Genomic DNA, 12,790 nt, shown 5'->3' on the forward strand with positions numbered 1-12,790 from the left:
GATAAAAGATTTATTTGCAACAATGGCAGTGGATTATTTGAGTTTGTTGGACTAAGGTCTTATTGGATTCTAGGGAGACTGGAGGTCAAGTAAATACCTTTGTGGTGTTCCTGAAGCACCTGAGTAGTTTTTGAGGTATGGCATTTTGTTCTTTCTTGCAGACTCCTGCTGTGAGGAGTACCAGTGGGGAGTGGGTACATTTGGTTTGCAGCAATGTTTTTAGTGGGTGCTAAAGGTCAAACTAATGACAAGAAACAGGGTACAGGGCTCTGGGCCACTGTGCTACCTGTCAAGTAGGGTGGCTGTCAATTCATTATTTGTACAGTCAGCATACTCACATTAAAAGAAAAGAGAAGCATATGAAGGAGAAAGAAGGAAAAGGAGAGAATTCTTAATGTCATGGAAAAAAGCAAAAAGACACTGATGATAGCATGACTCGAAACTGTTTCACTCACATCTGGAACTAAAAACTGCTGTCTGTGAACTGTAAAATGCATTTATGACAGTGTGTAAATCTAAGTAGCTCTAGAGCAAGTGGATTTTATTTATCTTAACAAAATAACTGATAAGAAAACATCAATAAAGATTATCATCACTGGTAGACCTACACCTTCTCATCGAGACACACAGGAGGCAGCAAAGAGGTAACGTAGGGAAATTTTCAATCAAAAGTGTTCAGGCAGGCATCCAATCTTTATGTAGTGTGCATGTCCTCTCTAGCCCATAGCATCCCCAACCACAAGGTGCACTAGAGAGGTTGCATAAAACTGCCTTGACTCTGAGAGAGACTGGGATGAAGGTCTGCCTTTCCTGGTGTGTGCTGATTGCAAGGCGAAGCAGGAATATCATGATTTTAGTGTGTAGTATTTAGTGTTTGCACATAATGTGCGAAGGCCCCTCAAAGTGTTGAAAGAGCAATTATTGGCTGTCAACGCACCTCCTCAGACTAACGTCCTTAATTTCGTCAGAGTTCAGAGAACTGTTGCACCATGTCTGTTTTTTTAATTCACTCTACAGTTTAGTGTTTTCTTTTCTTTCCTGGAAGAGTGGAGTTGTAGTAGGTAGGTAGTTGTAATTAGCTGTTTGTAAAATTGTAAAATAAATGTATTTAACACACAGTTGTTCTTTGGAGACTCAGCTTATGTATGTGTAACCCAGTGTTAAAAACGGGATTAAAAGCATAAATATTGATATACTTTTGATTAAAATACTCATTTCACAATGGGAATAAATATTGATAAAAAGCAATTAAATATAATAAATACTGATACAAAGCATGTAAACAAAACACAAGTTTAATTAATATGTGGATAAATGGTGTGGAGGCAGGACTTTTAGAGCGTTCTTGTCAGACACCCTTGGCTCCTACGAATCTAGAATCTGTCTGATCTGGCCCATATTTCCCTTCTGTTCTGGTATTGTTGTTAAAGGTAACTATACTGCCTATACTACATACAAAGAAGGCAAGAAGTAGTGCTAACAGGCCTTACATGCCCACTACCAGTATTTCACCACCAGTGCTACATATGGCTTGTGCTGTTGCCCTCATGTCCCCTCCCCTTAAGCCCTTGCAGATATGGGTCCAAAAAGCTTAAATGTGAAGAAAAGTGCTCCCATCCACCACTGCTTTGTTTTCCACAGTGGCAGAACAACTAAATTAAATCCAAGCTGAAACTAAATCTGCCTGCATAAAAACAAACTGCTAGCTGACTTTGTCACTATCTTTAAATTTGTCCTGTAAGCTTTGCGCCAGACTGACAGCAGCCAAACGCCTTTCTTTCCCTTATATACTTGCCACATGCAGTGGTGCATCTAAAAGGTCACTCACGGTGTATTCCACTAAATGTATTTTTAAAAGTAAAAGTTAAACATCTTGTTTTTCAGATATATAATTAATGTTAATTATGTAAGTCTACTAGTAAATGATGATATAGATTTAAACTGCCTAGTTATACACTGACCAAGATGTGTGATGTAAGTCTGTAAAGGTTCTCATTCATCCAGGTCATTGTAGTCTAAGGAGCTTGGAAAGAAAAGCATCTGGACTTCTTTAGGTTGCTTGAACTTAAAGAAGTCCAGACGCTTTTCTTTCTAAGCTCCTTAGACAATGTGTGATGTAAGAAACTTTTAATCACCTATTTACCACATTAATATGAAAATTTTAATCATAGGCAGTGGAACTCGTGTTATGTCCTTTTGAATATAACAGGCAAATTGAATAAGTGCAGGTTTAACCAACAATTTCAAATTGGTAAAGTAGTCTAACTATAGTTAGACTTCAATTCAATTCAATTTTATTTATACAGCGCCAAATCACAACAAGAGTCACCTCAATGCACTTTATATTGTAAGGTAGACCATACAATAATACACACAGAAAAAATCCCATATGCTCATATGATCCCCTATGAGCAATCACTTTGGTGACAGTGGGGAGGAGAAATTCCCTTTTAACAGGAAGAAAACTCCAGCAAAACCATACTCGGGGAGGTGCAGGGCCATCTGCCATGACTGGTTGGAGAGAGAGAAGGAATACGGATACAAAACATGCTGTGGAAGACAGCCAGAGATTAATAACCAAGTGTGATTCAATGCAGATAGGTCTATTAAGTGAGAAAGGTGACTGAAGAAGAAATACTCAATGCATCATTGCGGTCTTGTCGAGTACTGACAGGGACTAGAAAGAGAGTGTATTTCTCCTATATTGGCTTCCCTTCATTGGTTCCCTGTTAAATCCAGAATTTAATTCAAAATCATGCTCCTCACATACAAGAGAAAACCGCAGTCCAAAATTGCTTTGGCAAATATTAATTCAATATTAATTTTAGTGACCTCCAATTGTAAACGGGTGTCATAACTGCCAATGTGATTAATTTTATTGAATTTACATTTAGCCTTAGCCAGCAGTTTCCCTCAATGTCGCCTGCTCTGGCCCCTGGAAGACAACTGACTATGGTTACTGGTGTCTCTTGCTTCTCATGTCTCAGAACAGAATCACTAATTACCAGAGTTTGATCCTCGGCGGCTGTGTTGCCGAGTGGGGGAAAGCAGTTAGACACATGAACAGCTTTGTCGTGGACCAGGGGCTTCTGTTTAAGACTATACTTCGTCCCTACCATCACCCAACCACCCTTTTCTCTGGCTGCATGGCACAGTCTGCCAGGGGACAGCTAGTGGGCCTATGTTACCTTCTGCTGTAACTATAAATTAGGCAGTGAATACACAGAGAGTGTGCTTGGAAGCATGTGGAGATTACACTACAAAATAAAACGTTATTAATAAGTTTTGTATTAAATTGCTACGCAGATTAAGCTACACAAAAACACCACTGTGTGTTTATACAATTCTCTGCATTTAATTATTAGTTATTATTAATCTCTGGCTGAGTTCCACAGCATGTCTTTGTCATGTCTTCATAGACTCATCCCCAACTTGTTGCAGCAGATGGCTGCCCCTTCCTGAGCCTGGTTCTGCTGGAGGTTTCTTCCTGCTAAAGAGACTTTTTCCTCATAGTGCTCTACTAATGATTGTTGGGGTTTTCTCTTTATTATTGTAGACACTTTCATTATAAAGCGCACTGAGGTGAGGCAACTGTTGTTGTGTGCTATATAAATAACATTTAATTGAAGAATTTTATTCAATTAAGTTCTCTTGCTACATTAATTTAAATTAATTAATTTTTATTTTAATTAAAATAATAGTAACTTTTAAACTGTTCTCATTTATATTGTTATATACTTAACATCCTTTTTTAAGTCACCAAATGCCACTGGTATGCAAATATAAGGTACATATTCAAGGATAAGTCTTTAACAGCAAGTGTAAAAAAAACTTTACCAACATTCTTGACATTTTTAAGTTTAGTCAAAGAATGCTGCAATTGTTCATTTAGTTTTTTGTCTTTGAATATTGTATATTAATCAACAATCACAACTTAAAATTTATTGTTATATTTTGATGGAATAGTATAAATATTTCAAAATAAATTATTTTCTACATACTAGTTTTTCTTCACTGTTTTTGAGCAATCCTCTGACTTTCAGGTAGGACAGAATGAGACTCATAAGTGCCTACCAATGATGCCAAATGACAATATAACAATTAAGTGCATCAGCATGAGGAAAAATGTCATGATTTATGATGTAGTTTTAATCAAATCATGTAAACATAAAATAATTCAAATTCTTGGATGACAAAAATGGGAATGTCTGTCCTGCAGATGGCCAAAACTGCTTTTAAATTAAAACACATTTATATGTTACATGTTGCAAAAAAACATATTATTGTGAATCATGTATTACCAGGTATGCTTTTAATAGGCATTATAAGGCACTTGTTATTACAGGATTTACACATATAAACATGTTTGATTCAACCAAATTAAGCAACCAATGCCAGATATATGTCATCTATCTTTGTTACATTCACTAGGCTAACTGCTGGCATGCTGGCTATTATTATATGTAACAACATATTTAGCAATTACATTACTGATGACCAGAGATGGGCAGTAACGCGTTACTGTAATCCGATTACTTTTTTCAAGTAACAAGTAAAGTAGGGGATTACTATTGCAAAAACGGTAATTAGATTACCATTACTTTCCTATAGGAATACTGCGTTACTGCGTTACTAAAACCGTGGGCCTTTCTCAATATGCGTACTTATGCGTACTTGCGTTCTCGTGTACTCGTGATACGGCATCAGTCGGAGACCAAGTACTGTTGAAATTCGAAGTACGCATCAAGTCGAGAACGCGAAAAAGTCCCGGATGTGTTCTCGCTCCGCCCGTTTTATCGAGCATGCATCGGTGTTGACTTGTGGGGATTTGGTACAGCTTAATATCCCAGAATGCATTTTGTCCAAAACTCAAACGCGGCAATGGCGGACGAGCGGGGCTAAAAACTTTTAAATATTACTCCTTCTGGGACTGGTGTCAAGCCAGCCTCCAATTCGAGACTTGCAGTCAAGCCAGCCTCCAGTTGATTTTACGTTCCCTGTGTTTTCAAAGTATTACGGGAATGGATGTGGAAACCAGATTTCAAAATAAAAGCCAACTTCGAGTGAATTAACAGATATGTTAAGAACATAATAACATAATAATTTAGGCTTTTTTTTTTTTTTTAGAAACTCTAATGTTACATCTACATGACACAGCCTTGTACCCTAATTGTGCCCTGTCAAGGCCATCTTATTTTGGATTTCAAAGTAAAAGCCCTGTGAATCTTCATTTTTGAACTACTCTTTCAATGAATTCATAATGCTCTTAAAAGCAAAAGTCGTATTTCCAAATACTATTTGAACTTTGTATCAACACTTTCCAACCGCAGTCTTTTTCACAGTAATACCATATCAAATAAATTCTTTCTGATTTTGCTTTTCATAGTAATGGCCCTTTGAAATTGCCGATATTTGACTTAATCTTCTAACGATTCAAAATGCTCTAAAATGGAAAATTCCTGTTTCCACAGGGTAATTCCACTTTAGATCAACAGTATACAACCCCACAGTGACACCATATCAATATCAAGTCATTCTGATTTTGCTTTCAAAAATAAAAGCCTTTTCAAATTGTCCATAATTGACCTAACTTTCAGTGATTTCAAAATGCTCTTAAATAGAATTTTGCTGTTTCCACAGGGTAATTCCACTTTAGATCAACAGTATACAACCTCACAGTGATACCATATCAATATCAAGTCATTCTGATTTTGTTTTCAAAAATAAAAGCCCTTTCAAATTGTCCACAATTGACCTAACTTTCAGTGATTTCAAAATGCTCTAAAATGGAAAATTCCTGTTTCCACAGGATAATTCCACTCTGTATTTACAGTATACAACCCCACAGTGATACCATATCAATATCAAGTCATTCTGATTTTGCTTTCAAAAATAAAAGCCTTTTCAAATTGTCCATAATTGACCTAACTTTCAGTGATTTCAAAATGCTCTAAAATGAAAAATTCTTGTTTCCACAGGGTAATTCCACCTTAGATCAACAGTATACAACCCCACAGTGACACCATATCAATATCAAGTCATTCTAATTATGCCTTCCAAAATAAAAGCCTTTTCAAATTGTCCATAATTGACCTAACTTTCAGTGATTTCAAAATGCTGTAAAATGGATAATTCCTGTTTCCACAGGGTAATTCCACTCCAGATCAACAGTATACAACCCCACGGTGATACCATATCAATATCAAGTCATTCTGATTTTGCTTTCAAAAATAAAAGCCCTTTCAAATTGTCCACAATTGACCTAACTTTCAGTGATTTCAAAATGCTCTAAAATGGAAAATTCCTGTTTCCACAGGATAATTCCACTTTAGATCAACAGTATACAACCCCACGGTGATACCATATCAATATCAAGTCATTCTGATTTTGCTTTCAAAAATAAAAGCCTTTTCAAATTGTCCATAATTGACCTAACTTTCAGTGATTTCAAAATGCTCTTAAATAGAATTTTGCTGTTTCCACAGGGTAATTCCACTTTAGATCAACAGTATACAACCCCACGGTGATACCATATCAATATCAAGTCATTCTGATTTTGCTTTTCATAGTAATGGCCCTTTGAAATTGCCGATATTTGACTTAATCTTCTAACGATTCAAAATGCTCTAAAATGAAAAATTCTTGTTTCCACAGGGTAATTCCACCTTAGATCAACAGTATACAACCTCACAGTGATACCATATCAATATCAAGTCATTCTGATTTTGCTTTCAAAAATAAAAGCCCTTTCAAATTGTCCACAATTGACCTAACTTTCTGTGATTTCAAAATGCTCTAAAATGAAAAATTCCTGTTTCCACAGGGTAATTCCACTTTAGATCAATAGTATACAACCTCACAGTGATACCATATCAATATCAAGTCATTCTGATTTTGCTTTCAAAAATAAAAGCCTTTTCAAATTGTCCATAATTGACCTAACTTTCAGTGATTTCAAAATGCTCTAAAATGGAAAATTCCTGTTTCCACAGGGTAATTCCACTTTAGATCAACAGTATACAACCCCACAGTGATACCATATCAATACCAAGTCATTCTGATTTTGTTTTCAAAAATAAAAGCCCTTTCAAATTGTCCATAATTGACCTACCTTTCTGTGATTTCAAAATGCTATAAAATGGAAAATTCCTGTTTCCACAGGGTAATTCCACTTTAGATCAACAGTATACAACCTCACAGTGATACCATATCAATATCAAGTCATTCTGATTTTGCTTTTCATAGTAATGGCCCTTTGAAATTGCCGATATTTGACTTAATCTCCTAACGATTCAAAATGCTCTAAAATGAAAAATTCTTGTTTCCACAGGGTAATTCCACTTTAGATCAACAGTATACAACCCCACAGTGATACCATATCAATATCAAGTCATTCTGATTTTGTTTTCAAAAATAAAAGCCCTTTCAAATTGTCCACAATTGACCTAACTTTCAGTGATTTCAAAATGCTCTAAAATGGAAAATTCCTGTTTCCACAGGATAATTCCACTCTGTATTTACAGTATACAGCCCCACAGTGATACCATATCAATATCAAGTCATTCTGATTTTGCTTTCAAAAATAAAAGCCTTTTCAAATTGTCCATAATTGACCTAACTTTCAGTGATTTCAAAATGCTCTAAAATGAAAAATTCTTGTTTCCACAGGATAATTCCACCTTAGATCAACAGTATACAACCCCACAGTGATACCATATCAATATCAAGTCATTCTGATTTTGCTTTCAAAAATAAAAGCCTTTTCAAATTGTCCATAATTGACCTAACTTTCAGTGATTTCAAAATGCTCTAAAATGAAAAATTCTTGTTTCCACAGGATAATTCCACCTTAGATCAACAGTATACAACCCCACAGTGATACCATATCAATATCAAGTCATTCTGATTTTGCTTTCAAAAATAAAAGCCTTTTCAAATTGTCCACAATTGACCTAACTTTCAGTGATTTCAAAATGCTCTAAAATGGAAAATTCCTGTTTCCACAGGATAATTCCACTCTGTATTTACAGTATACAGCCCCACAGTGATACCATATCAATATCAAGTCATTCTGATTTTGCTTTCAAAAATAAAAGCCTTTTCAAATTGTCCACAATTGACCTAACTTTCAGTGATTTCAAAATGCTCTAAAATGAAAAATTCTTGTTTCCACAGGGTAATTCCACTTTAGATCAATAGTATACAACCTCACAGTGATACCATATCAATATCAAGTCATTCTGATTTTGCCTTCCAAAATAAATGCCCTTTCAAATTGAACATATACGGCCTACTTTTTTGACGATTTCAAAATGTTCTTAAACAGAATTTTGCTGTTTCCACAGGATAATTTCACTTTAGGTCAACAGTATACAACCTCACGATGTTACCATATCAATATCAAGTCATTCTGATTATGCCTTCCAAAATAAAAGACTTTTCAAATTGCCAAGATACGACCTACTCTTTTAAAGATTTCAAAATGCTCTAAAAGTGAAAATTGCTGTTTCCACAGGATAATTTCACTTTAGGTCAACAGTATACAACCTCACGATGTTACCACATCAATATCAAGTCACTCTGATTTTGCCTTCCAAAATAAAAGTATTTTCAAATTGCCCATAGACGACCTACTCGTTTAACGATTTCAAAATGCTCTTAAATTGAAAGATGCTGTTTCCACAGGATAATTCCACTTTAGATCAACAGTATCCAACCCGACAGTAAAACCATGTAAATTTCATGTTGGTCTGATTTCGCCTTTCAAATTAATGGCCCGTCGAATTTGTCCATATGTGATATACTCTTTCAATTATTTCAGAATGTTTTAAAAATGAAAATTGCTGTTTCAACACATATTGGGTTTTCATTTTGAAAAGCAAAATCAGACTCAATTGATTATGACAGAATTGAATCATAAAGATGATGTAAAAGGAAGCTGAAATTGCCACTAGGTTGTAATTGATAGTACGTTTATATTTTAAGTCTGTGGAAAGATGTCATTCTAAATAAAGAAATTACAAAACAGCTTGCAAACCAACCATGACATCTTTCCACAGACTTAAAATATAAACGTACTATCAATTACAACCTATACTGTTGACCTAAAGTGAAATTATCCTGTGGAAACAGCAATTTTCACTTTTAGAGCATTTTGAAATCTTTAAAAGAGTAGGTCGTATCTTGGCAATTTGAAAAGTCTTTTATTTTGGAAGGCATAATCAGAATGACTTGATATTGATATGGTATCACTGTGAGGTTGTATACTATTGATCTAAAGTGGAATTACCCTGTGGAAACAAGAATTTTTCATTTTAGAGCATTTTGAAATCACTGAAAGTTAGGTCAATTATGGACAATTTGAAAAGTCTTTTATTTTGGAAGGCATAATCAGAATGACTTGATATTGATATGGTGTCACTGTGGGGTTGTATACTGTTGATCTAAGGTGGAATTACCCTGTGGAAACAAGAATTTTTCATTTTAGAGCATTTTGAATCGTTAGAAGATTAAGTCAAATATCGGCAATTTCAAAGGGCCATTACTATGAAAAGCAAAATCAGAATGACTTGATATTGATATGGTATCACTGTGAGGTTGTATACTGTTGATCTAAAGTGGAATTACCCTGTGGAAACAGCAAAATTCTATTTAAGAGCATTTTGAAATCACTGAAAGTTAGGTCAATTGTGGACAATTTGAAAGGGCTTTTATTTTTGAAAGCAAAATCAGAATGACTTGATATTGATATGGTATCACTGTGAGGTTGTATACTATTGATCTAAAGTGGAATTACCCTGTGGAAACAAGAATTTTTCATTTTAGAGCATTTTGAAATCACTGAAAGTTAGGTCAATTATGGACAATTTGAAAAGTCTTTTATTTTGGAAGGCATAATCAGAATGACTTGATATTGATATGGTATCACTTTGGGGTTGTATACTGTTGATCTAAGGTGGAATTACCCTGTGGAAACAAGAATTTTTCATTTTAGAGCATTTTGAAATAACTGAAAGTTAGGTCAATTGTGGACAATTTGAAAAGGCTTTTATTTTTGAAAGCAAAATCAGAATGACTTGATATTGATATGGTATCACTGTGGGGCTGTATACTGTAAATACAGAGTGGAATTATCCTGTGGAAACAGGAATTTTCCATTTTAGAGCATTTTGAAATCACTGAAAGTTAGGTCAATTGTGGACAATTTGAAAGGGCTTTTATTTTTGAAAACAAAATCAGAATGACTTGATATTGATATGGTATCACTGTGGGGTTGTATACTGTTGATCTAAGGTGGAATTACCCTGTGGAAACAAGAATTTTTCATTTTAGAGCATTTTGAATCGTTAGAAGATTAAGTCAAATATCGGCAATTTCAAAGGGCCATTACTATGAAAAGCAAAATCAGAATGACTTGATATTGATATGGTAACATCGTGAGGTTGTATACTGTTGATCTAAAGTGGAATTACCCTGTGGAAACAGGAATTTTCCATTTTAGAGCATTTTGAAATCACTGAAAGGTAGGTCAACTATGGACAATTTGAAAAGTCTTTTATTTTGGAAGGCATAATCAGAATGACTTGATATTGATATGGTGTCACTGTGGGGTTGTATACTGTTGATCTAAGGTGGAATTACCCTGTGGAAACAGGAATTTTTCATTTTAGAGCATTTTGAAATCACTGAAAGTTAGGTCAATTATGGACAATTTGAAAGGGCTTTTATTTTTGAAAGCAAAATCAGAATGTCTTGATATTGATATGGTAACATCGTGAGGTTGTATACTGTTGATCTAAAGTGGAATTACCCTGTGGAAACAGGAATTTTCCATTTTAGAGCATTTTGAAATCACTGAAAGTTAGGTCAATTATGGACAATTTGAAAAGGCTTTTATTTTTGAAAGCAAAATCAGAATGACTTGATATTGATATGGTATCACTGCGGGGTTGTATACTGTTGATCTAAAGTGGAATTACCCTGTGGAAACAGGAATTTTTCATTTTAGAGCATTTTGAATCGTTAGGAGATTAAGTCAAATATCGGCAATTTCAAAGGGCCATTACTATGAAAAGCAAAATCAGAAAGAATTTATTTGATATGGTATTACTGTGAAAAAGACTGCGGTTGGAAAGTGTTGATACAAAGTTCAAATAGTATTTGGAAATACGACTTTTGCTTTTAAGAGCATTATGAATTCATTGAAAGAGTAGTTCAAAAATGAAGATTCACAGGGCTTTTACTTTTAAATCCAAAATAAGATGGCCTTGACAGGGCACAATTAGGGTACAAGGCTGTGTCATGTAGATGTAACATTAGAGTTTCTAAAAAAAAAAAAGCCTAAATTATATGTTATTATGTTCTTAACATATCTGTTAATTCACTCGAAGTTGGCTTTTATTTTGAAATCCGGTTTCCACATCCATTCCCGTAATACTTTGAATACACAGGGAACGTAAAATCAACTGGAGGCTGGCTTGACTGCAAGTCTCGAATTGGAGGCTGGCTTGACTGCAAGTCTCGAATTGGAGGCTGGCTTGACACAAGTCTTCTGGGTCACAAAATTATTAGTTATTTTCAAGCGAGAATGTAGCTGTGTAAACTTCAAATATCTGCTCGATTTATCGAGATATCATATATTTCGAAACGCGCTCCGACGTTTTCGCAGACGTCTGTGACCCGCCAGCTCCACAGCAGACAGCGAGGTGGAGGATTATTACAGCTGGACTCCCGGCACATCGTTTTCAACCCCCCCGCGGTCTTTCGCCACTCAGGTTAAACAAACCCCAAACCCCAGTAGCTGTCTATTGTATTGAGTGTCCACTAAAACAAAAATAAAAGCGTTCTAACATCTCACCTGCTTGTTTTTATTAAGGTATGTACATGTATGTACATGTACACTATTTTTATTAATAGAGATTTCACTACTGAGGTTAAACATGATATATAAGTCACTTAGATCACTTCTAAATGTTAATGTTTGGTTTATTTCAGTGTTTTATTTGTTCCTGAGTAAACCGGTTTGGCTGTGATTAAAGTTAAGCTTCATTACATATTACTCACAGTTAAATTAAGAGGGGACCGCAGTAAAAACTCCGGACCTGTGACCAATGTTCCCTCTAAGCTGCGCACGTGCGCAATTCCGCATTGCTGGCACGGTCTCTGCGCACAGAAAATCTGCATTGCGCACAAAAAAAAAAATCTAACCTGAATTGAAATTAAAATTAAAACTTTAACAATTCTGTTTTGTAATGTTAGTCAGTAAGTGACTGGCTGCTCCCGTATGGGATTAGAACGATGCCACCTTATCCCATAGTTTAGCCGATGCGTATATACGCAGCGAATCAACGGCATTGACAGGCTATGACAGCGTCCTTACGTGTCGACACCGGTGTTTTAGCTAGCAAAGCGGCGTGGCTGATGTGGACTGAAGCCACGTTAATGACAACGTGTACAACCATTGGAGATGTGAGCAGGATAGACAGAACAACTGACGGAAAAAGTGTGGACTTTATACCAGTTTTTAAATTGTGTTTATAGGCCACGTAAAACCAGAGTTATGATAAAAATATCTGCAATGTTTGGTTTCCTTCCTGAATACTGTCGTTGTTTATATTTACTGCGGGAAGAAACGGTAAAAACGGCGTTTTATAAGAAAAAAGGCTTCAAAGCCTGTGAGCAAAAACAAACTCCACCCCCCTCTCCCTTTCCTATTGGTCCAAAAAAGTACCATGTCGACCAATCAAAAAATGATATGGCAATGTGGCATCTAGTTGTTAAGAAACGGGGG

General features: G+C 35.5%; 1 protein-coding gene across 1 annotated transcript in view; it reads right to left on the minus strand.

Moving 5' to 3' along the window:
- LOC146562171 (voltage-dependent N-type calcium channel subunit alpha-1B-like) overlaps positions 1-12,790 on the minus strand; it is a 349,202-nt gene that overhangs the window by 225,837 nt on the left and 110,575 nt on the right. The window lies entirely within an intron of this gene.

The sequence above is a fragment of the Mchenga conophoros genome, linkage group LG12, assembly GCF_057382185.1.
Source record: "Mchenga conophoros isolate Kocher_MC1m ecotype Shallow Benthic linkage group LG12, M_conophoros_male_GT1.1, whole genome shotgun sequence".
Classification (NCBI taxonomy): Eukaryota; Metazoa; Chordata; class Actinopteri; order Cichliformes; family Cichlidae; genus Mchenga; species Mchenga conophoros.